Source organism: Athene noctua, chromosome 2 (genome assembly GCF_965140245.1).
Source record: "Athene noctua chromosome 2, bAthNoc1.hap1.1, whole genome shotgun sequence".
In the NCBI taxonomy this organism is placed as follows: Eukaryota; Metazoa; Chordata; class Aves; order Strigiformes; family Strigidae; genus Athene; species Athene noctua.
In genome coordinates this window covers 157485936-157507385 of record NC_134038.1, presented here as the reverse complement: position 1 = coordinate 157507385, position 21450 = coordinate 157485936, and the positions used below count along the sequence as shown (strand labels likewise).

At 49.6% G+C, this 21450-nt stretch overlaps 2 long non-coding RNA genes across 2 annotated transcripts; both read left to right on the top strand.

Annotated features, from left to right (window-relative positions):
* The first annotated feature begins 1616 nt into the window (after positions 1–1616).
* Positions 1617–11434, top strand: LOC141957171 (uncharacterized). Its single transcript, XR_012633079.1, has 3 exons — positions 1617–1662; positions 2835–2954; positions 11081–11434. It is a non-coding gene; the product is annotated as an uncharacterized LOC141957171 (long non-coding RNA).
* A 193-nt stretch (positions 11435–11627) lies between these two features.
* LOC141957170 (uncharacterized) lies at positions 11628–21201 on the top strand. The gene is made up of 3 exons (XR_012633078.1): positions 11628–11673; positions 12850–12969; positions 21109–21201. It is a non-coding gene; the product is annotated as an uncharacterized LOC141957170 (long non-coding RNA).
* Positions 21202–21450: the final 249 nt, after the last annotated feature.

Below are 21450 nucleotides of genomic sequence, written 5' to 3'. Positions count from 1 at the left end.
ATCTTATTAATACTCGGGTGTTGCGTTAATTTGCAAAAATGTATGCTACCTTTAAATTGATAGCAGGAGTTTGCTGAAGAGATCAAAGAGGCTGTAAAAAGTGGGGATCAGTATATTTGTGCCCCGTGGCCCATTTCCTGCATCTGTCGCCGTTTGTGGGGCAGAGGACTGCTTTCTGCTCGGAAGGTGCTAAATTAGTGTTGGTGACTATTGTGTCTGACCAGTTGTAAAGCTTTCTAAAGCTTCACGTTTCTGTCTGTGGATCCTGAGGCAATCAGTCTGTTGGTGAAAATGATGCTGGATCAGATTGACCCCTGCCCATATTCAGGCATAAATAAGTGAGTTTTCAGCTGCAGGGACCGATGGAAAGCAGCACAATCCAGACAGGCACGTTTGAGGCATTTTAAGAGATCAATGTAAGCAGGAGCCCACCTGTAACTTCCGTGAACTTTGGCGCTGGCTTGGCAGCGAAGGCACAGGAGACGATGTACGCCGATATTGGTGGTCCTGCAGAGTCGAAAGAAGACTTTCTTCTCGGTTCTGTACAGACATAAAGATGAGAAGAATCAGTTTGATCGCCCTCCCTTTGACCCCTTTGCTGGTAACTTGGTTTTGCTCTGGGGTTTGAAGTATGAATTCCTCAAAGGGAAAAAGCAAACAGAACTGTTGCACTGTTCTTCAAGAGCTGACATCCTGGCTGGAAAACAAGATGAAAAACTTGTTCTTTCTGGGTAGCCCAGTCCAAATGCATTCAGTTATTTTATTTACCCCCTGATGCTCAGCAGTGAGAATGGCAGTGCCGTTCCCTGTGCTTACCCACAAGCAGCTAAACCCTTCTTTCTCTTGCCTTTCCGGGTGATGGCAATACAATTCCCACCACGCTGAGTAACGCCAAAAGAGAAGGAGAGCCTTCAGGAAACGCAGTAGCAATTATTGCCAGCACAGACGGCAGAGCCTTTGAAAATGGAGGTCATCTCCTCTAGCACTGGCTCCCACCTCTGGGAGCTCGTGATTAGTTTAGTGCAATTGCCTTGAAGCTCTCATTTTGTCTGCTTCTTGGTCTTTGGTTAGTTCTTCGGATCCCGCCGAGTGTAACTCGAGCACCTGGTGTGTGACTGCCGTGCTCTCTGATGAAACACCATCATGCCCAGGTTAAAGAAGACCACGGCTCCAAAGGAAGGCACCGGCCTCAGCCACCTGTTGGTTCTTTGGCTTCTCGCTTTTCAGGAATGCTATTTACGGATCCTACCCGAGGGAAGATGTGGCCTATTAAAAGGTGCGTGTGTCATCCTTGTACCTAAAACCTCAAGAGAACTCACTTGAAGAAATGCTCTGGGGGAAGCACCTCTCTCCTTTCCTCTGACTGCATCTCATTAGAAATACAAAATTAGAAGATTTTGTCCCTGAAATTGACGGTAATGTGATTTCCCGGCCTCCCCCCCCCCCCCCTCCAGTTGAAAGTAGCAGGTGATATTTCTGTGCAGCAGTTTCTGATGACTGATGTACTGGTGAGTCCGGTGTGTTTTTATAGTCAGAACATAATGCTCTCTCCTCTAATGGAATTATACTCTTGCTTATCCCGTAAAAGATCTAACACAGAATTTTGTTTTTTTTCCAGTCACGCCACTTGCTCAGGAATGAAGGAGAAACAAACTAGAGGAGGTAAATATTTCTGAGTTGGTATTTCTTTGTCCTGCCTTCTGTTGGGTAAAGCCTAGCATTCCAACCAAAATGGAACTGGTTTCTTACTCTCTGTTAGAAGGCACTTGAAGGGGGGATTTATTTAATCTGAGTTGAGTTGGAGAAAAGCTTGATGTGTGGCTGCATTTCGTCATCTAGAGACCCAAGCCAGCGAGCAGAGAGCACAGAGCACCTCTGGGAAAGGGACTGGTCTGCCCTTTCTTTGGCACTGTCTGACGATGCAATAAAGAGCCCCGTAAGAGTGCCTGCACGGCCTGATGGGGAATGGAAACTACGTTCCTACCTTAGGATGGCTAAAACTAGGCCACACAAATCTCGATCCTTGTATCTCGGGAAAGTACACATAGGATTAATAGCCCATTTCTACCTTTTCCACCTACACTCGATACAGTGACAGGAGAGAAAGAGAGAGAGATGGGGGGGGGGGTGTGTGTGGAAATTCCTGTCTTTTATCGACACGAAATCTAAAAAGTGGGGAGGAGGGGCAAACTCTGTGATAGTTTCTCCCTGTAACAGTAATTTAAAAAGTGGTAACCATTGTGCAAGAAGATGAAAAGTACTTGCCTTTCTGCAAGTCCGGGAGGGTAGCTTCCACGGGGGACAGCTCTTTTTCCCGAGGGGAAGACACGGTTGTTGTTGAGGGGTGTTCACGAGGGGGCTGAATCCTGTAATACTCTCCTAGACACAGCCCAGGAGGGAAAAAAAAAAACCCAACAAAGTTCACTCTCTTGTCAGAACTGCTGTTTAGGCAAGAGTGACTAAGTTTGTATTTACCAGATTTATAGCATATTTCCTTTATTGCCCTTTCCTCTTCGATCTCTTCAGCAGTCTTGGGCACCCGGTCAGGAACATCTGTAGGAAATATTTTTCAAGGGTTACTAGACAGCTCTACAAAGACCTTTGGCAATTCTTCATAACCAGCCACCATAAGGAATTTCACTTTGGTCAGAGCCCTTCTTTTTTTCTGGCTGCAAGCTCTGCTTCTGGCCAGAAAGTGGATTCCTTGCTGTGAGGTATTTGCAAGCGCAGGGGACTTGCAGTCACGACACCTATTAAGAAGCAAACGTTGGTTGATGTAAACTGATGCCAAGCCATCTTCAGTACTCATGATCCTTCTTTTCCCCCCCCCAAAGGAAATGTTGTGATGAAACATGTCAGCAGGGAGCGCTTGTCAGAAACCCTCTGCGCAGAGTTCCTCTCGGGCAGTGTCTGCCAGCGGAGCTGGCGAAGGGAGTGCTCCTTGGCTGTCTCAGGTAAGGCTGCTAAGATGAGAAGAGCCCTGCTTCTTGTATTGTTGAGGTTCCTGGGGCTGGAAGCGAGTTAGGAAGCCTGAACAGGCAGCCCTGCCAGCCAGCCTGAAGGGCAGGGGAAAGTGACGAGCAGCTTGGGGCTGCCCGGGAAGGAAGGAGCACAGCGGTTTGCAGAGTGCGCACGTGAGAGTAGGTCGCGCTCCCGCTCTCCGGGAACGTGCAATTCGTTCCTTCCCTGTGAATCGGGCATCTCCGAGGGAGATACATCCAACAGTTGAACTACATTTTAAAAAACGAAAACCTGAATCTCTCTCTGTACGTATAAAAACACAGACACAGACATTCAGCTTCTGCGGAGAGTGTTGTATGGATTCTCTTTGCTGGATTTAAGGATAACTTTCTGCAATAACATGAGACTGCCTACAGAGTTGAGGAAAGCAGTTGAAGGGATTATTTAAGTGGAAGTCAGAGCACTGTCTTTGGTGAACAAACCTGTGACTTCAGCTCTATTTAATGGGAAAAAGAGGAATTATCCCGCTGTTGAACTATACAGCCAGGCATTGCCCAGGAGTTAGGGAATGTTGCCTCGCTCCCACCTGGTGACTGCCGGTTCCAGTAACTTGGGGATTAGCTGGAAACTCTTTCAAAAACCTGTCAACAGCTCTTTTCTACAATTGTCACCGTTATTCGAATAAATGAGCTCTGAGGTGTCAAACACACCCACCCCCCCCCGCCCCCCCCTTCTACTTCCTTGTAAAAGAAAGAAAAAACTTGTTTACAGTTCTCCTCCTCTTCCTCGTCGTCTTCGTCGTCCTCATCATCCTCGAGGTTTATGATGAGCGGCGGGTGAATTGGCAGTCGAGTCTTGTGTTGGTTTCTGTGGGGTTGCTGATGAGGGCCTGGATGGTGGGCAGCCTGTTGCAGTGGGGCATCTGCAGAAGAGAACGTGGTGTTTGTTTGTTTTGTTAGGAGGGAACTAGAATGTCAGATGAGGGTTGAGAGCAGCAGGTACAGTTCTGCAATCCTTCTGACACTGAAGGCCTCTTTACACAGAGAGGTTGTGCCTTGCCTTGTCCTTGCTGCGATAGCAGATCTTAGCTGACTGATTTGCCAGGGTGCATTTCTTGACCTTACTCTAGGTTCTGGCAGCACTGGAAGGACATTTTTGCGTATGTCCTTAGTCGAGCGAACAAATGGTTGGTAAGATCTTTCTACTCACTGTTAGTAGGTGGCAAAAAAAGTCCGTTGATGTATCGGGGTTTGCTGTGATGGAAGGCACAGCTGATCCTCAGGCAGCCTCGGGGTTGTTTTTCCCAGAAACAGGAGATGTTGTGGTACTTTTGCTGCAGGAGAAAAGAGTTTTCAGGTGTTGTAAATGGCACAATAAAAATGGCCTAAATGGTTTAGTAGGTGGTGTGCTGAGCTTCATCCCAGCTGAGAGCTGAAAATGCCAGGTTGAGGGTAAATTCTGAATGAGTTTCTGTGTGGTTTTTTGAAGGAAAGCAAAGTCCCGCTTGAAGATCCTTGTGTACTTGAAGGTAAGTTTCACTCGGGTGCAGGCATGAACAGCTGGGTCTAGGAGCAGCATCTCCCCAACCCGCCGCTTTTGGACTGTAGGCAGCACAAGCGGGCCATGCCCTGAGACAGGCTGGGGTCTGGGGCCAAAGCCCATCTCCCAGGCGTGAACGCCTCAATCCCCGAGGCTGAAGCGGACGCAATAACCAAGAGCCCTACACCCACCCTTGGGTTTTTACTCGGTGCAATAGAATAGTATTTCTTTGGCGGACGGACCCGTTTGGAAGGTCTTTCTCTGAAGTAAGTGACTTTACGGGGATCCAGGCAGTTGCTGTGAGCAGAAGCTCTCAACATGCCAGTTTTTCTCAGAATCAGCGTCATGTCAATTCGCTAAGAAAGCGCTGGGTGATCTCTATGCACGATTTTTAACTTTTACGTCTTCCTTGAGTATCTGAACCCAGCTCACAGGAGAAATTGTCTGTAGTTTAGATGATGTTAGCTCTTCGCACTTGCAAAAATCAGCAGTTTGATGGACAGGTGCTGCCATGACCCAGAGAGAGGGGTCATAGCAACTTCAGACTGGAGACAGTAAGGCTCCCTTTCAGCACGGTCTGTCCAGAGAATCCAGGTTACAAGGCCCTGTAAAATCTACAGCATTTACCTGTGCGTAGGGGGGATGAAAGCGGAAGTAGGGGTCATTCCCAAGTGTGCCCATTTTCCCCGCTGAGGCTGCTTCTGGTCTGTGCTCCTAACGGCAGGCGATCTTATCCTGTGAAAGCAGTAGCTCCTCTCAAAAACTGCACCTCTGGAAGCTGATGTCTGCTTCTTTCTTGAAACAGAAACTCCAGCCAGCAGTGAAAGGGGCTTGAAGGGAGGAGGTGGTACCTTCTGCAGGCTCGTGGAACCAGCGAAGGCAGTTGCTAGGGGCTTTAGAATGTTACCCTCCAGCGGTTGCCAAGGGCACCTCCAGCGCGTGCCGTCAACAGCATGGCGCTCTGTAACCTGTCCAGCTGGAACCCCTTCCTTTTTCTCCCTTGCTCCCCAATAAAGTCGGGAAAACCGGAGCCTGTCAGAGGGTCTCCCGTTCTGGTGCTTCTTTACCGTCAAAGGGAAGAAACCCATTTGGCGGGGCTTAAATAGTGCCCCACTTCTTGCTGTAGGAACTCACAGTGTCTTGGAAACAAATCTTTGATACCACCGAGGCAAACGGTCTTCTCTGACTCTTTCTTTAACCCAAATCCTTTTACCCCGTGTTTCTCGTACTCTCCCTCCCTCTTTGGATTGAGAAAGTTGCTGTTCCCTGTCAGTGCGCGGTTAGCTGTTAGCTGCTTCCCCTGCTGGGGTGCAGAGCTGCTTCTTGCTTCTGCGATGTCCACTGGCAGGGCTAAAGCAGAAAGAAGAGCGTGCACCTGTGTCCCTAATGAAGACCTGTGGTCCCGTTCAGGGGCTAGGCTGCCCCTGCACAAAAAGTAGCGAGGGGGGGGGGGGGAAATGGAGTTTTAGCGTTGGAACACGGTGAGGCATCCTGTTCTCCTCAGGACGTGGGGTCCCATTTACCCCACTGCCTGCCATCAGTGACTGGGAGATGAACGCTTGAGAGCACTGTTAGGGCGAAACCTGGGAACTTAGGAGTAAGAAGTCAAAGCAAGGGCAGAAAGGGAAAGGCTCCACAGCCTCCAAAGAGAGGTGAAAGAGTAATACGCTAGAGATGGAGCCCAAGAGAAGGGAGGGAGATCAAAGGCAGAATTCAAGACAGAGCCTAGTGGTTCATAGCATAGGAGGAGAATTTGGGAAAGCAGGTGACGGCCACGAACGATGAACTGTCAGTGGGCAGCAGCATCCACGGGCAGGATGTATTAACCCTGCCGAGAGCTTTCCACACAGGGGCTCTTTGTAGCTGGTCAGCTGTGCCTGAAGGAGGCACAGGAGAAGGTACGGTCAGGAAGAATTAACTGCGTGTGGTGTTTGCGGGACACGGTTTTGGTAGCGGAGGGGCTACAGGGGCGGCTTCTGTGAGAAGGGGCCTGAAGCTTCCCCCGCGTCCGGCAGAGGCAATGCCAGGCAGCTCCAAGATGGACCCGCTGCCGGCCAGGGCTGCGCCCATCAGCGCCGGTGGGAGCGCTTCTGGGATAAGATATTTGAGAAGGGGGGAAAACTGCTGGGCAGCAGCAGCCGGAGAGAGGAGCGAGAATCTGCGGGAGAAACAACTCTGCAGACGCCACGGTGGGTGTCTTTCCCTTGAGCTGGGCCTCTCGCGCAGGCCGATCCTGTGCTGGGCATGTCGGCACGCTAAGACGCTAGAAAATGATTTCCTTCGGGCTTTGGCTTGTTGGGGTGGCTTTTCGGGGGAGGGTGGTGGGTGCAATTGCCTCAGGAGGTGCTAGTTCTCCATGATCCCGGTTTGGAAAGGCACTGGGCTTGTATAAAGCGTCTTTTCGGATGCTGGTTTTCTGAGATGCCATTTAAAAGGAAAGGAGGACAGTGTAGCTCGTGCTACAGCCATTCAGATGCTGGGAGGAGCCCCAAGTTGTGCGGCAGCGAATGGGCCTGCGACTCTGGCCCAGCACCCCCTGCACCTCCCGTCGGTGGAAAAGTCACCCCGTTTTGGTCCTTTGAGCTCCTAAAGGATTTTCCCAAAGAAGCCATCTCGATTCCTCATTTCCACTGTGAGACAGAAGGGATGTTCACCTGAGAACTTGTTGCTGCACTCTTAGATAAGGGCTAGGCCGGGCCTTATCTAACTGGGCACAGCATCCCTCTGGGTCAGATTGTAAATTGCCTCAGGCAGACGACATAGAAGGTGTTGCCGCAAGGCGTCGGGTCCCACAGGTGGAAAGGGCGGTGTCTAATTCGAGGGGAGGAAACATTTTCGAGACGCTTAGTGTCCTTGCTTTCAAAAAGGTGTTTCTCTCTGTTTTTTTGACATGTTCTAACTCTCAGCTAAAGCAGATACTCTATAGACATTTCTATTCTTCTCTCAGTTAAGGAAAGCGAGACCTAACTGCACGCCTGTTTACAATCCCTATAGCCTCTCTAAATTTCACAGGATCCCAGAACCGTTCAGGTTGAAAAAACCCCTTGGGATCATCGAGTCCAACCCTCAGCCCCACTATGGTGCAAAGTTCTCCCCTGCACCATAGCCCCCGAGGTCTCATCCAAACGACCCTTCAACACCTCCAGGGATGGTGACTCCAGCCCTTCCCTGGGCAGCCTATTCCCCTGTCTGAGCTCTCTTTCTGGGAACCCTTTTCTCCGAATGTCCAGTGTAAACCTCCCTGTTGCAGTTGAAAGCCATTCCCTCTTGTTCTGTCGCTAATGACCTGTGAGAAGAGACCAGCACCAGGCTCTCTCCACTGTCCTTTCAGGGAGTTGTAGAGAGTGCTGAGGTCTGCCCTCAGCCTTCTCCTCCTCAGACTGAACAGTCCCCATTAGATTTCTAAAGAGAAGAAAAAGGACATCATGACCACCTGAGGTTTCTGCCAGATAGTCTCTGTAAAGTAGGGTAGAGAGCTGTATGAGAGCTGTATTTCTGGGAGAAGAATAGAATCATTTCAGCTCGAAGGCACCCTGGAAGGGATCTGATCCATCCCCATGTTCTAAACAGTCACAGTGAGGAGAAAGCTCCAAGGAAGAAAAAGACTTGGACGTTCCCAGTGACAAGTGCCACCCGGATAAGTGCTGGATCCCAGAGCTACAGAAAGGAGTCTGAAGGGCTCTCCTCCCAAAGTGAGGATGTTCTAAGAACGACCAAAGGTCCGGTAAACGCGAAAAGGGGAAAGGCCTGCGACAAAGCTAGACATCACATCTAGGTGACAGCTGGGTGTGAGGTTGGTTTCTTCAGAAGGCAACATTAAAGTAGCCTTCTTCTCAGCCTTCCTCTCGCTCTGATCTTGGTCTTTCCCCCATCTTTGCTCCTTTAGTTCAAAATGTGTGTCAAACCTCTTTCAGCTCATTCGGGGAGTTTGGTTGTGAAGCTCGTTTGGTTCGTAACACGGTTCTGCTGCCCTGCTCAAAGGTCAGAATCTCAGGAGGAAGCTCAGACTGAGCCCCCAGACGTCTGGCAGACAGCTAAAGCGTCTAGAAATCTGGCTTTGGCACCAAACCAGCTACTTTCTAGAATGCATCGTTATTGCTGCTTACATGAAAAGCTCTCTGAAACTGCTAAGTGAAGCCAACATATTTATTCATACAAGGAATTCTGCGTTATTCAAACAGAGTCTGTAAAAATAATTTCCTCTCTCCGATTTTCCTGACTGATTTAAATGTAGTCCATTTACTGAAGGCTGTTGGGAAGTTTTGAACGTTCTAGGGTAGACATGATTTTTCGGACTTGGTAAGATAATCTTCTTTGGGTTTTCCGGTTGCCGATTCTCCTGTTCTTGTAAACTGCGGCCCTCGCTTCTTGGCTTTCCCGCGTGGAGGCTGGCGGTCTCCTTTCCTATGGACCTGGACGTCTTGGTGGCTCTGCGGTCAAAAGAGAGAGACAGAACGTTATGTGTGCGTCATTTCCTAGAAGGAAACAACATGCTCGCTCTCTCAGAAACCTTTTCAGAAGTACACTTTGAACGCTTGTAAAAGCAAGGGGGGAAAAAAAAAATGTCATCCTAATCTAATTGACCCTCGTTTCCAAAGGTTCCATTCAAGTCTTTTTCCTCTAAAACCTTCCCAAGCAGCTGCTTGAGCAGCAGGTGGTGGTTGCACAAAGCAAGCAGAAATGGTGGCAAGGCTGGTGAGGGATTCCCGAAGGTGGGTTGAGGTGCTTTGCATCCCTGTGGTGCCTCAGCAGGATTTGCATCTCCGACCGGAGTCAGAATGGCCTAATGCTGCGTGTGGAAGTGCCCTGGGTCAGCTCGGGGCAGCACTGACAGCGGGGCCGCCTGGGGGGTGTCTGAAACAGAGGCGGGCAGGGGCCTGGTGCTTTCACTGGAAAGAGGGAATTGTATCAAGCAGTTACCTGAAGGGTGGTTTTCAAGGGAGAGCTCGTTTTTCCCTCTGGATTTCTTTTGCTCCCAGGGGTTGAGGTAGAGGCTCCTGATGTGGATCTGTCTGTAGAAAACACATAGACATTGTTTCTTAATGACAGCTGCAATGGCAGGAAAGGCTCTCTGAGCCTGAGAGGTGAATTCAGTGTGAGGTTAGCTGAAGGACCAAGGAGGGAGTGCATGGGGTGGATCCCACACCACCTCTGAAATAGCAGCTAGTATTCAATCCAGACTCCCTCTGTGGTCGTTTAAAGATCATCTGTAAACTGGTGGCGTTCCCAGGGGGCTCACGGGACCTTCGCAGTGAGGCGATCCCGCCGTGGGGGACATCCTTGACTCGAACAAAGGGGATGTTCCTGTGTTGAAAGTCTGCCCCAAGGCATCAGTTGCTTTTAGAGGAAAGGAGTGCCTAAGCCGGCCTCCTGTTTTATCCCTGCTTGTGAAGAAAGCACCAGGCACAAGGCAGCTTTGTGGTTTTGTGCCGGGCGGTTGGTTTTGCACCCGAGTACGCTGCCTAAGGACTACCCCTGTTCTGTCAAACGGGCTTAAAAATGAATCTTATTAATACTCGGGTGTTGCGTTAATTTGCAAAAATGTATGCTACCTTTAAATTGATAGCAGGAGTTTGCTGAAGAGATCAAAGAGGCTGTAAAAAGTGGGGATCAGTATATTTGTGCCCCGTGGCCCATTTCCTGCATCTGTCGCCGTTTGTGGGGCAGAGGACTGCTTTCTGCTCGGAAGGTGCTAAATTAGTGTTGGTGACTGTTGTGTCTGACCAGTTGTAAAGCTTTCTAAAGCTTCACGTTTCTGTCTGTGGATCCTGAGGCAATCAGTCTGTTGGTGAAAATGATGCTGGATCAGATTGACCCCTGCCCATATTCAGGCATAAATAAGTGAGTTTTCAGCTGCAGGGACCGATGGAAAGCAGCACAATCCAGACAGGCACGTTTGAGGCATTTTAAGAGATCAATGTAAGCAGGAGCCCACCTGTAACTTCCGTGAACTTTGGCGCTGGCTTGGCAGGGAAGGCACAGGAGACGATGTACGCCGAAATTGGTGGTCCTGCAGAGTCGAAAGAAGACTTTCTTCTCGGTTCTGTACAGACATAAAGATGAGAAGAATCAGTTTGATCGCCCTCCCTTTGACCCCTTTGCTGGTAACTTGGTTTTGCTCTGGGGTTTGAAGTATGAATTCCTCAAAGGGAAAAAGCAAACAGAACTGTTGCACTGTTCTTCAAGAGCTGACATCCTGGCTGGAAAACAAGATGAAAAACTTGTTCTTTCTGGGTAGCCCAGTCCAAATGCATTCAGTTATTTTATTTACCCCCTGATGCTCAGCAGTGAGAATGGCAGTGCCGTTCCCTGTGCTTACCCACAAGCAGCTAAACCCTTCTTTCTCTTGCCTTTCCGGGTGATGGCAATACAATTCCCACCACGCTGAGTAACGCCAAAAGAGAAGGAGAGCCTTCAGGAAACGCAGTAGCAATTGTGAATATTGCCAGCACAGACGGCAGAGCCTTTGAAAATGGAGGTAATCTCCTTTAGCACTGGCTCCCACCTCTGGGAGCTCGTGATTAGTTTAGTGCAATTGCCTTGAAGCTCTCATTTTGTCTGCTTCTTGGTCTTTGGTTAGTTCTTCGGATCCCGCCGAGTGTAACTCGAGCACCTGGTGTGTGACTGCCGTGCTCTCTGATGAAACACCATCATGCCCAGGTTAAAGAAGACCACGGCTCCAAAGGAAGGCACCGGCCTCAGCCACCTGTTGGTTCTTTGGCTTCTCGCTTTTCAGGAATGCTATTTACGGATCCTACCCGAGGGAAGATGTGGCCTATTAAAAGGTGCGTGTGTCATCCTTGTACCTAAAACCTCAAGAGAACTCACTTGAAGAAATGCTCTGGGGGAAGCACCTCTCTCCTTTCCTCTGACTGCATCTCATTAGAAATACAAAATTAGAAGATTTTGTCCCTGAAATTGACGGTAATGTGATTTCCCGGCCTCCCCCCCCCCCCCCCCTCCAGTTGAAAGTAGCAGGTGATATTTCTGTGCAGCAGTTTCTGATGACTGATGTACTGGTGAGTCCGGTGTGGTTTTATAGTCAGAACATAATGCTCTCTCCTCTAATGGAATTATACTCTTGCTTATCCCGTAAAAGATCTAACACAGAATTTTGTTTTTTTTCCAGTCACGCCACTTGCTCAGGAATGAAGGAGAAACAAACTAGAGGAGGTAAATATTTCTGAGTTGGTATTTCTTTGTCCTGCCTTCTGTTGGGTAAAGCCTAGCATTCCAACCAAAATGGAACTGGTTTCTTACTCTCTGTTAGAAGGCACTTGAAGGGGGGATTTATTTAATCTGAGTTGAGTTGGAGAAAAGCTTGATGTGTGGCTGCATTTCGTCATCTAGAGACCCAAGCCAGCGAGCAGAGAGCACAGAGCACCTCTGGGAAAGGGACTGGTCTGCCCTTTCTTTGGCACTGTCTGACGATGCAATAAAGAGCCCCGTAAGAGTGCCTGCACGGCCTGATGGGGAATGGAAACTACGTTCCTACCTTAGGACGGCTAAAACTAGGCCACACAAATCTCGATCCTTGTATCTCAGGAAAGTACACATAGGATTAATAGCCCATTTCTACCTTTTCCACCTACACTCGATACAGTGACAGGAGAGAAAGAGAGAGAGGTGGTGGGGGGGGTGGTGGTAGTGTGGAAATTCCTGTCTTTTATCGACACGAAATCTAAAAAGTGGGGAGGAGGGGCAAACTCTGTGATAGTTTCTCCCTGTAACAGTAATTTAAAAAGTGGTAACCATTGTGCAAGAAGATGAAAAGTACTTGCCTTTCTGCAAGTCCGGGAGGGTAGCTTCCACGGGGGACAGCTCTTTTTCCCGAGGGGAAGACACGGTTGTTGTTGAGGGGTGTTCACGAGGGGGCTGAATCCTGTAATACTCTCCTAGACACAGCCCAGGAGGGAAAAAAAAAAACCAACAAAGTTCACTCTCTTGTCAGAACTGCTGTTTAGGCAAGAGTGACTAAGTTTGTATTTACCAGATTTATAGCATATTTCCTTTATTGCCCTTTCCTCTTCCATCTCTTCAGCAGTCTTGGGCACCCGGTCAGGAACATCTGTAGGAAATATTTTTCAAGGGTTACTAGACAGCTCTACAAAGACCTTTGGCAATTCTTCATAACCAGCCACCATAAGGAATTTCACTTTGGTCAGAGCCCTTCTTTTTTTCTGGCTGCAAGCTCTGCTTCTGGCCAGAAAGTGGATTCCTTGCTGAGAGGTATTTGCAAGCGCAGTGGACTTGCAGTCACGACACCTATTAAGAAGCAAACGTTGGTTGATGTAAACTGATGCCAAGCCATCTTCAGTACTCATGATCCTTCTTTTCCCCCCCCCAAAGGAAATGTTGTGATGAAACATGTCAGCAGGGAGCGCTTGTCAGAAACCCTCTGCGCAGAGTTCCTCTCGGGCAGTGTCTGCCAGCGGAGCTGGCGAAGGGAGTGCTCCTTGGCTGTCTCAGGTAAGGCTGCTAAGATGAGAAGAGCCCTGCTTCTTGTATTGTTGAGGTTCCTGTGGCTTCCTGGGGCTGGAAGCGAGTTAGGAAGCCTGAACAGGCAGCCCTGCCAGCCAGCCTGAAGGGCAGGGGAAAGTGACGAGCGGCTTGGGGCTGCCCGGGAAGGAAGGAGCACAGCGGTTTGCGGAGTGCGCACGTGAGAGTAGGTCGCGCTCCCGCTCTCCGGGAACGTGCAATTCGTTCCTTCCCTGTGAATCTGGCATCTCCGAGGGAGATACATCCAACAGTTGAACTACATTTTAAAAAACGAAAACCTGAATCTCTCTCTGTACGTATAAAAACACAGACACAGACATTCAGCTTCTGCGGAGAGTGTTGTATGGATTCTCTTTGCTGGATTTAAGGATAACTTTCTGCAATAACATGAGACTGCCTACAGAGTTGAGGAAAGCAGTTGAAGGGATTATTTAAGTGGAAGTCAGAGCACTGTCTTTGGTGAACAAACCTGTGACTTCAGCTCTATTTAATGGGAAAAAGAGGAATTATCCCGCTGTTGAACTATACAGCCAGGCATTGCCCAGGAGTTAGGGAATGTTGCCTCGCTCCCACCTGGTGACTGCCGGTTCCAGTAACTTGGGGATTAGCTGGAAACTCTTTCAAAAACCTGTCAACAGCTCTTTTCTACAATTGTCACGGTTATTCGAATAAATGAGCTCTGAGGTGTCAAACACACCCACCCCCCCCCGCCCCCCCCTTCTACTTCCTTGTAAAAGAAAGAAAAAACTTGTTTACAGTTCTCCTCCTCTTCCTCGTCGTCTTCGTCGTCCTCATCATCCTCGAGGTTTATGATGAGCGGCGGGTGAATTGGCAGTCGAGTCTTGTGTTGGTTTCTGTGGGGTTGCTGATGAGGGCCTGGATGGTGGGCAGCCTGTTGCAGTGGGGCATCTGCAGAAGAGAACGTGGTGTTTGTTTGTTTTGTTAGGAGGGAACTAGAATGTCAGATGAGGGTTGAGAGCAGCAGGTACAGTTCTGCAATCCTTCTGACACTGAAGGCCTCTTTACACAGAGAGTTTGTGCCTTGCCTTGTCCTTGCTGCGATAGCAGATCTTAGCTGACTGATTTGCCAGGGTGCATTTCTTGACCTTACTCTAGGTTATGGCAGCACTGGAAGGACATTTTTGCGTATGTCCTTAGTCGAGCGAACAAATGGTTGGTAAGATCTTTCTACTCACTGTTAGTAGGTGGCAAAAAAAGTCCGTTGATGTATCGGGGTTTGCTGTGATGGAAGGCACAGCTGATCCTCAGGCAGCCTCGGGGTTGTTTTTCCCAGAAACAGGAGATGTTGTGGTACTTTTGCTGCAGGAGAAAGGAGTTTTCAGGTGTTGTAAATGGCACAATAAAAATGGCCTAAATGGTTTAGTAGGTGGTGTGCTGAGCTTCATCCCAGCTGAGAGCTGAAAATGCCAGGTTGAGGGTAAATTCTGAATGAGTTTCTGTGTGGTTTTTTGAAGGAAAGCAAAGTCCCGCTTGAAGATCCTTGTGTACTTGAAGGTAAGTTTCACTCGGGTGCAGGCATGAACAGCTGGGTCTAGGAGCAGCATCTCCCCAACCCGCCGCTTTTGGACTGTAGGCAGCACAAGCGGGCCATGCCCTGAGACAGGCTGGGGTCTGGGGCCAAAGCCCATCTCCCAGGCGTGAACGCCTCAATCCCCGAGGCTGAAGCGGACGCAATAACCAAGAGCCCTACACCCACCCTTGGGTTTTTACTCGGTGCAATAGAATAGTATTTCTTTGGCGGACGGACCCGTTTGGAAGGTCTTTCTCTGAAGTAAGTGACTTTACGGGGATCCAGGCAGTTGCTGTGAGCAGAAGCTCTCAACATGCCAGTTTTTCTCAGAGTCAGCGTCATGTCAATTCGCTAAGAAAGCGCTGGGTGATCTCTATGCACGATTTTTAACTTTTACGTCTTCCTTGAGTATCTGAACCCAGCTCACAGGAGAAATTGTCTGTAGTTTAGATGATGTTAGCTCTTTGCACTTGCAAAAATCAGCAGTTTGATGGACAGGTGCTGCCATGACCCAGAGAGAGGGGTCATAGCAACTTCAGACTGGAGACAGTAAGGCTCCCTTTCAGCACGGTCTGTCCAGAGAATCCAGGTTACAAGGCCCTGTAAAATCTACAGCATTTACCTGTGCGTAGGGGGGATGAAAGCGGAAGTAGGGGTCATTCCCAAGTGTGCCCATTTTCCCCGCTGAGGCTGCTTCTGGTCTGTGCTCCTAACGGCAGGCGATCTTATCCTGTGAAAGCAGTAGCTCCTCTCAAAAACTGCACCTCTGGAAGCTGATGTCTGCTTCTTTCTTGAAACAGAAACTCCAGCCAGCAGTGAAAGGGGCTTGAAGGGAGGAGGTGGTACCTTCTGCAGGCTTGTGGAACCAGCGAAGGCAGTTGCTAGGGGCTTTAGAATGTTACCCTCCAGCGGTTGCCAAGGGCACCTCCAGCGCGTGCCGTCAACAGCATGGCGCTCTGTAACCTGTCCAGCTGGAACCCCTTCCTTTTTCTCCCTTGCTCCCCAATAAAGTCGGGAAAACCGGAGCCTGTCAGAGGGTCTCCCGTTCTGGTGCTTCTTTACCGTCAAAGGGAAGAAACCCATTTGGCGGGGCTTAAATAGTGCCCAGCTTCTTGCTGTAGGAACTCACAGTGTCTTGGAAACAAATCTTTGATACCACCGAGGCAAACGGTCTTCTCTGACTCTTTCTTTAACCCAAATCCTTTTACCCCGTGTTTCTCGTACTCTCCCTCCCTCTTTGGATTGAGAAAGTTGCTGTTCCCTGTCAGTGCGCGGTTAGCTGTTAGCTGCTTCCCCTGCTGGGGTGCAGAGCTACTTCTTGCTTCTGCGATGTCCACTGGCAGGGCTAAAGCAGAAAGAAGAGCGTGCACCTGTGTCCCTAATGAAGACCTGTGGTCCCGTTCAGGGGCTAGGCTGCCCCTGCACAAAAAGTAGCGAGGGGGGGGGGGGGGGGAAATGGAGTTTTAGCGTTGGAACACGGTGAGGCATCCTGTTCTCCTCAGGACGTGGGGTCCCATTTACCCCACTGCCTGCCATCAGTGACTGGGAGATGAACGCTTGAGAGCACTGTTAGGGCGAAACCTGGGAACTTAGGAGTAAGAAGTCAAAGCAAGGGCAGAAAGGGAAAGGCTCCACAGCCTCCAAAGAGAGGTGAAAGAGTAATACGCTAGAGATGGAGCCCAAGAGAAGGGAGGGAGATCAAAGGCAGAATTCAAGACAGAGCCTAGTGGTTCATAGCATAGGAGGAGAATTTGGGAAAGCAGGTGACGGCCACGAACGATGAACTGTCAGTGGGCAGCAGCATCCACGGGCAGGATGTATTAACCCTGCCGAGAGCTTTCCACACAGGGGCTCTTTGTAGCTGGTCAGCTGTGCCTGAAGGAGGCACAGGAGAAGGTACGGTCAGGAAGAATTAACTGCGTGTGGTGTTTGCGGGACACGGTTTTGGTAGCGGAGGGGCTACAGGGGCGGCTTCTGTGAGAAGGGGCCTGAAGCTTCCCCCGCGTCCGGCAGAGGCAATGCCAGGCAGCTCCAAGATGGACCCGCTGCCGGCCAGGGCTGCGCCCATCAGCGCCGGTGGGAGCGCTTCTGGGATAAGATATTTGAGAAGGGGGGAAAACTGCTGGGCAGCAGCAGCCGGAGAGAGGAGCGAGAATCTGCGGGAGAAACAACTCTGCAGACGCCACGGTGGGTGTCTTTCCCTTGAGCTGGGCCTCTCGCGCAGGCCGATCCTGTGCTGGGCATGTCGGCACGCTAAGACGCTAGAAAATGATTTCCTTCGGGCTTTGGCTTGTTGGGGTGGCTTTTCGGGGGAGGGTGGTGGGTGCAATTGCCTCAGGAGGTGCTAGTTCTCCATGATCCCGGTTTGGAAAGGCACTGGGCTTGTATAAAGCGTCTTTTCGGATGCTGGTTTTCTGAGATGCCATTTAAAAGGCAAGGAGGACAGTGTAGCTCGTGCTACAGCCATTCAGATGCTGGGAGGAGCCCCAAGTTGTGCGGCAGCGAATGGGCCTGCGACTCTGGCCCAGCACCCCCTGCACCTCCCGTCGGTGGAAAAGTCACCCCGTTTTGGTCCTTTGAGCTCTTAGAGGATTTTCCCAAAGAAGCCATCTCGATTCCTCATTTCCACTGTGAGACAGAAGGGATGTTCACCTGAGAACTTGTTGCTGCACTCTTAGATAAGGGCTAGGCCGGGCCTTATCTAACTGGGCACAGCATCCCTCTGGGTCAGATTGTAAATTGCCTCAGGCAGACGACATAGAAGGTGTTGCCGCAAGGCGTCGGGTCCCACAGGTGGAAAGGGCGGTGTCTAATTCGAGGGGAGGAAACATTTTCGAGACGCTTAGTGTCCTTGCTTTCAAAAAGGTGTTTCTCTCTGTTTTTTTGACATGTTCTAACTCTCAGCTAAAGCAGATACTCTATAGACATTTCTATTCTTCTCTCAGTTAAGGAAAGCGAGACCTAACTGCACGCCTGTTTACAATCCCTATAGCCTCTCTAAATTTCACAGGATCCCAGAACCGTTCAGGTTGAAAAAACCCCTTGGGATCATCGAGTCCAACCCTCAGCCCCACTATGGTGCAAAGTTCTCCCCTGCACCATAGCCCCCAAGGTCTCATCCAAACGACCCTTCAACACCTCCAGGGATGGTGACTCCAGCCCTTCCCTGGGCAGCCTATTCCCCTGTCTGAGCTCTCTTTCTGGGAACCCTTTTCTCCGAATGTCCAGTGTAAACCTCCCTGTTGCAGTTGAAAGCCATTCCCTCTTGTTCTGTCGCTAATGACCTGTGAGAAGAGACCAGCACCAGGCTCTCTCCACTGTCCTTTCAGGGAGTTGTAGAGAGTGCTGAGGTCTGCCCTCAGCCTTCTCCTCCTCAGACTGAACAGTCCCCATTAGATTTCTAAAGAGAAGAAAAAGGACATCATGACCACCTGAGGTTTCTGCCAGATAGTCTCTGTAAAGTAGGGTAGAGAGCTGTATGAGAGCTGTATTTCTGGGAGAAGAATAGAATCATTTCAGCTCGAAGGCACCCTGGAAGGGATCTGATCCATCCCCATGTTCTAAACAGTCACAGTGAGGAGAAAGCTCCAAGGAAGAAAAAGACTTGGACGTTCCCAGTGACAAGTGCCACCCGGATAAGTGCTGGATCCCAGAGCTACAGAAAGGAGTCTGAAGGGCTCTCCTCCCAAAGTGAGGATGTTCTAAGAACGACCAAAGGTCCGGTAAACGCGAAAAGGGGAAAGGCCTGCGACAAAGCTAGACATCACATCTAGGTGACAGCTGGGTGTGAGGTTGGTTTCTTCAGAAGGCAACATTAAAGTAGCCTTCTTCTCAGCCTTCCTCTCGCTCTGATCTTGGTCTTTCCCCCATCTTTGCTCCTTTAGTTCAAAATGTGTGTCAAACCTCTTTCAGCTCATTCGGGGAGTTTGGTTGTGAAGCTCGTTTGGTTCGTAACACGGTTCTGCTGCCCTGCTCAAAGGTCAGAATCTCAGGAGGAAGCTCAGACTGAGCCCCCAGACGTCTGGCAGACAGCTAAAGCGTCTAGAAATCTGGCTTTGGCACCAAACCAGCTACTTTCTAGAATGCATCGTTATTGCTGCTTACATGAAAAGCTCTCTGAAACTGCTAAGTGAAGCCAACATATTTATTCATACAAGGAATTCTGCGTTATTCAAACAGAGTCTGTAAAAATAATTTCCTCTCTCCGATTTTCCTGACTGATTTAAATGTAGTCCATTTACTGAAGGCTGTTGGGAAGTTTTGAACGTTCTAGGGTAGACATGATTTTTCGGACTTGGTAAGATAATCTTCTTTGGGTTTTCCGGTTGCCGATTCTCCTGTTCTTGTAAACTGCGGCCCTCGCTTCTTGGCTTTCCCGCGTGGAGGCTGGCGGTCTCCTTTCCTATGGACCTGGACGTCTTGGTGGCTCTGCGGTCAAAAGAGAGAGACAGAACGTTATGTGTGCGTCATTTCCTAGAAGGAAACAACATGCTCGCTCTCTCAGAAACCTTTTCAGAAGTACACTTTGAACGCTTGTAAAAGCAAGGGGGGAAAAAAAAAATGTCATCCTAATCTAATTGACCCTCGTTTCCAAAGGTTCCATTCAAGTCTTTTTCCTCTAAAACCTTCCCAAGCAGCTGCTTGAGCAGCAGGTGGTGGTTGCACAAAGCAAGCAGAAATGGTGGCAAGGCTGGTGAGGGATTCCCGAAGGTGGGTTGAGGTGCTTTGCATCCCTGTGGTGCCTCAGCAGGATTTGCATCTCCGACCGGAGTCAGAATGGCCTAATGCTGCGTGTGGAAGTGCCCTGGGTCAGCTCGGGGCAGCACTGACAGCGGGGCCGCCTGGGGGGTGTCTGAAACAGAGGCGGGCAGGGGCCTGGTGCTTTCACTGGAAAGAGGGAATTGTATCAAGCAGTTACCTGAAGGGTGGTTTTCAAGGGAGAGCTCGTTTTTCCCTCTGGATTTCTTTTGCTCCCAGGGGTTGAGGTAGAGGCTCCTGATGTGGATCTGTCTGTAGAAAACACATAGACATTGTTTCTTAATGACAGCTGCAATGGCAGGAAAGGCTCTCTGAGCCTGAGAGGTGAATTCAGTGTGAGGTTAGCTGAAGGACCAAGGAGGGAGTGCATGGGGTGGATCCCACACCACCTCTGAAATAGCAGCTAGTATTCAATCCAGACTCCCTCTGTGGTCGTTTAAAGATCATCTGTAAACTGGTGGCGTTCCCAGGGGGCTCACGGGACCTTCGCAGTGAGGCGATCCCGCCGTGGGGGACATCCTTGACTCGAACAAAGGGGATGTTCCTGTGTTGAAAGTCTGCCCCAAGGCATCAGTTGCTTTTAGAGGAAAGGAGTGCCTAAGCCGGCCTCCTGTTTTATCCCTGCTTGTGAAGAAAGCACCAGGCACAAGGCAGCTTTGTGGTTTTGTGCCGGGCGGTTGGTTTTGCACCCGAGTACGCTGCCTAAGGACTACCCCTGTTCTGTCAAACGGGCTTAAAAATGAATCTTATTAATACTCGGGTGTTGCGTTAATTTGCAAAAATGTATGCTACCTTTAAATTGATAGCAGGAGTTTGCTGAAGAGATCAAAGAGGCTGTAAAAAGTGGGGATCAGTATATTTGTGCCCCGTGGCCCATTTCCTGCATCTGTCGCCGTTTGTGGGGCAGAGGACTGCTTTCTGCTCGGAAGGTGCTAAATTAGTGTTGGTGACTGTTGTGTCTGACCAGTTGTAAAGCTTTCTAAAGCTTCACGTTTCTGTCTGTGGATCCTGAGGCAATCAGTCTGTTGGTGAAAATGATGCTGGATCAGATTGACCCCTGCCCATATTCAGGCATAAATAAGTGAGTTTTCAGCTGCAGGGACCGATGGAAAGCAGCACAATCCAGACAGGCACGTTTGAGGCATTTTAAGAGATCAATGTAAGCAGGAGCCCACCTGTAACTTCCGTGAACTTTGGCGCTGGCTTGGCAGGGAAGGCACAGGAGACGATGTACGCCGAAATTGGTGGTCCTGCAGAGTCGAAAGAAGACTTTCTTCTCGGTTCTGTACAGACATAAAGATGAGAAGAATCAGTTTGATCGCCCTCCCTTTGACCCCTTTGCTGGTAACTTGGTTTTGCTCTGGGGTTTGAAGTATGAATTCCTCAAAGGGAAAAAGCAAACAGAACTGTTGCACTGTTCTTCAAGAGCTGACATCCTGGCTGGAAAACAAGATGAAAAACTTGTTCTTTCTGGGTAGCCCAGTCCAAATGCATTCAGTTATTTTATTTACCCCCTGATGCTCAGCAGTGAGAATGGCAGTGCCGTTCCCTGTGCTTACCCACAAGCAGCTAAACCCTTCTTTCTCTTGCCTTTCCGGGTGATGGCAATACAATTCCCACCACGCTGAGTAACGCCAAAAGAGAAGGAGAGCCTTCAGGAAACGCAGTAGCAATTGTGAATATTGCCAGCACAGACGGCAGAGCCTTTGAAAATGGAGGTCATCTCCTTTAGCACTGGCTCCCACCTCTGGGAGCTCGTGATTAGTTTAGTGCAATTGCCTTGAAGCTCTCATTTTGTCTGCTTCTTGGTCTTTGGTTAGTTCTTCGGATCCCGCCGAGTGTAACTCGAGCACCTGGTGTGTGACTGCCGTGCTCTCTGATGAAACACCATCATGCCCAGGTTAAAGAAGACCACAGCTCCAAAGGAAGGCACCAGCCTCAGCCACCTGTTGGTTCTTTGGCTTCTCGCTTTTCAGGAATGCTATTTACGGATCCTACCCGAGGGAAGATGTGGCCTATTAAAAGGTGCGTGTGTCATCCTTGTACCTAAAACCTCAAGAGAACTCACTTGAAGAAATGCTCTGGGGGAAGCACCTCTCTCCTTTCCTCTGACTGCATCTCATTAGAAATACAAAATTAGAAGATTTTGTCCCTGAAATTGA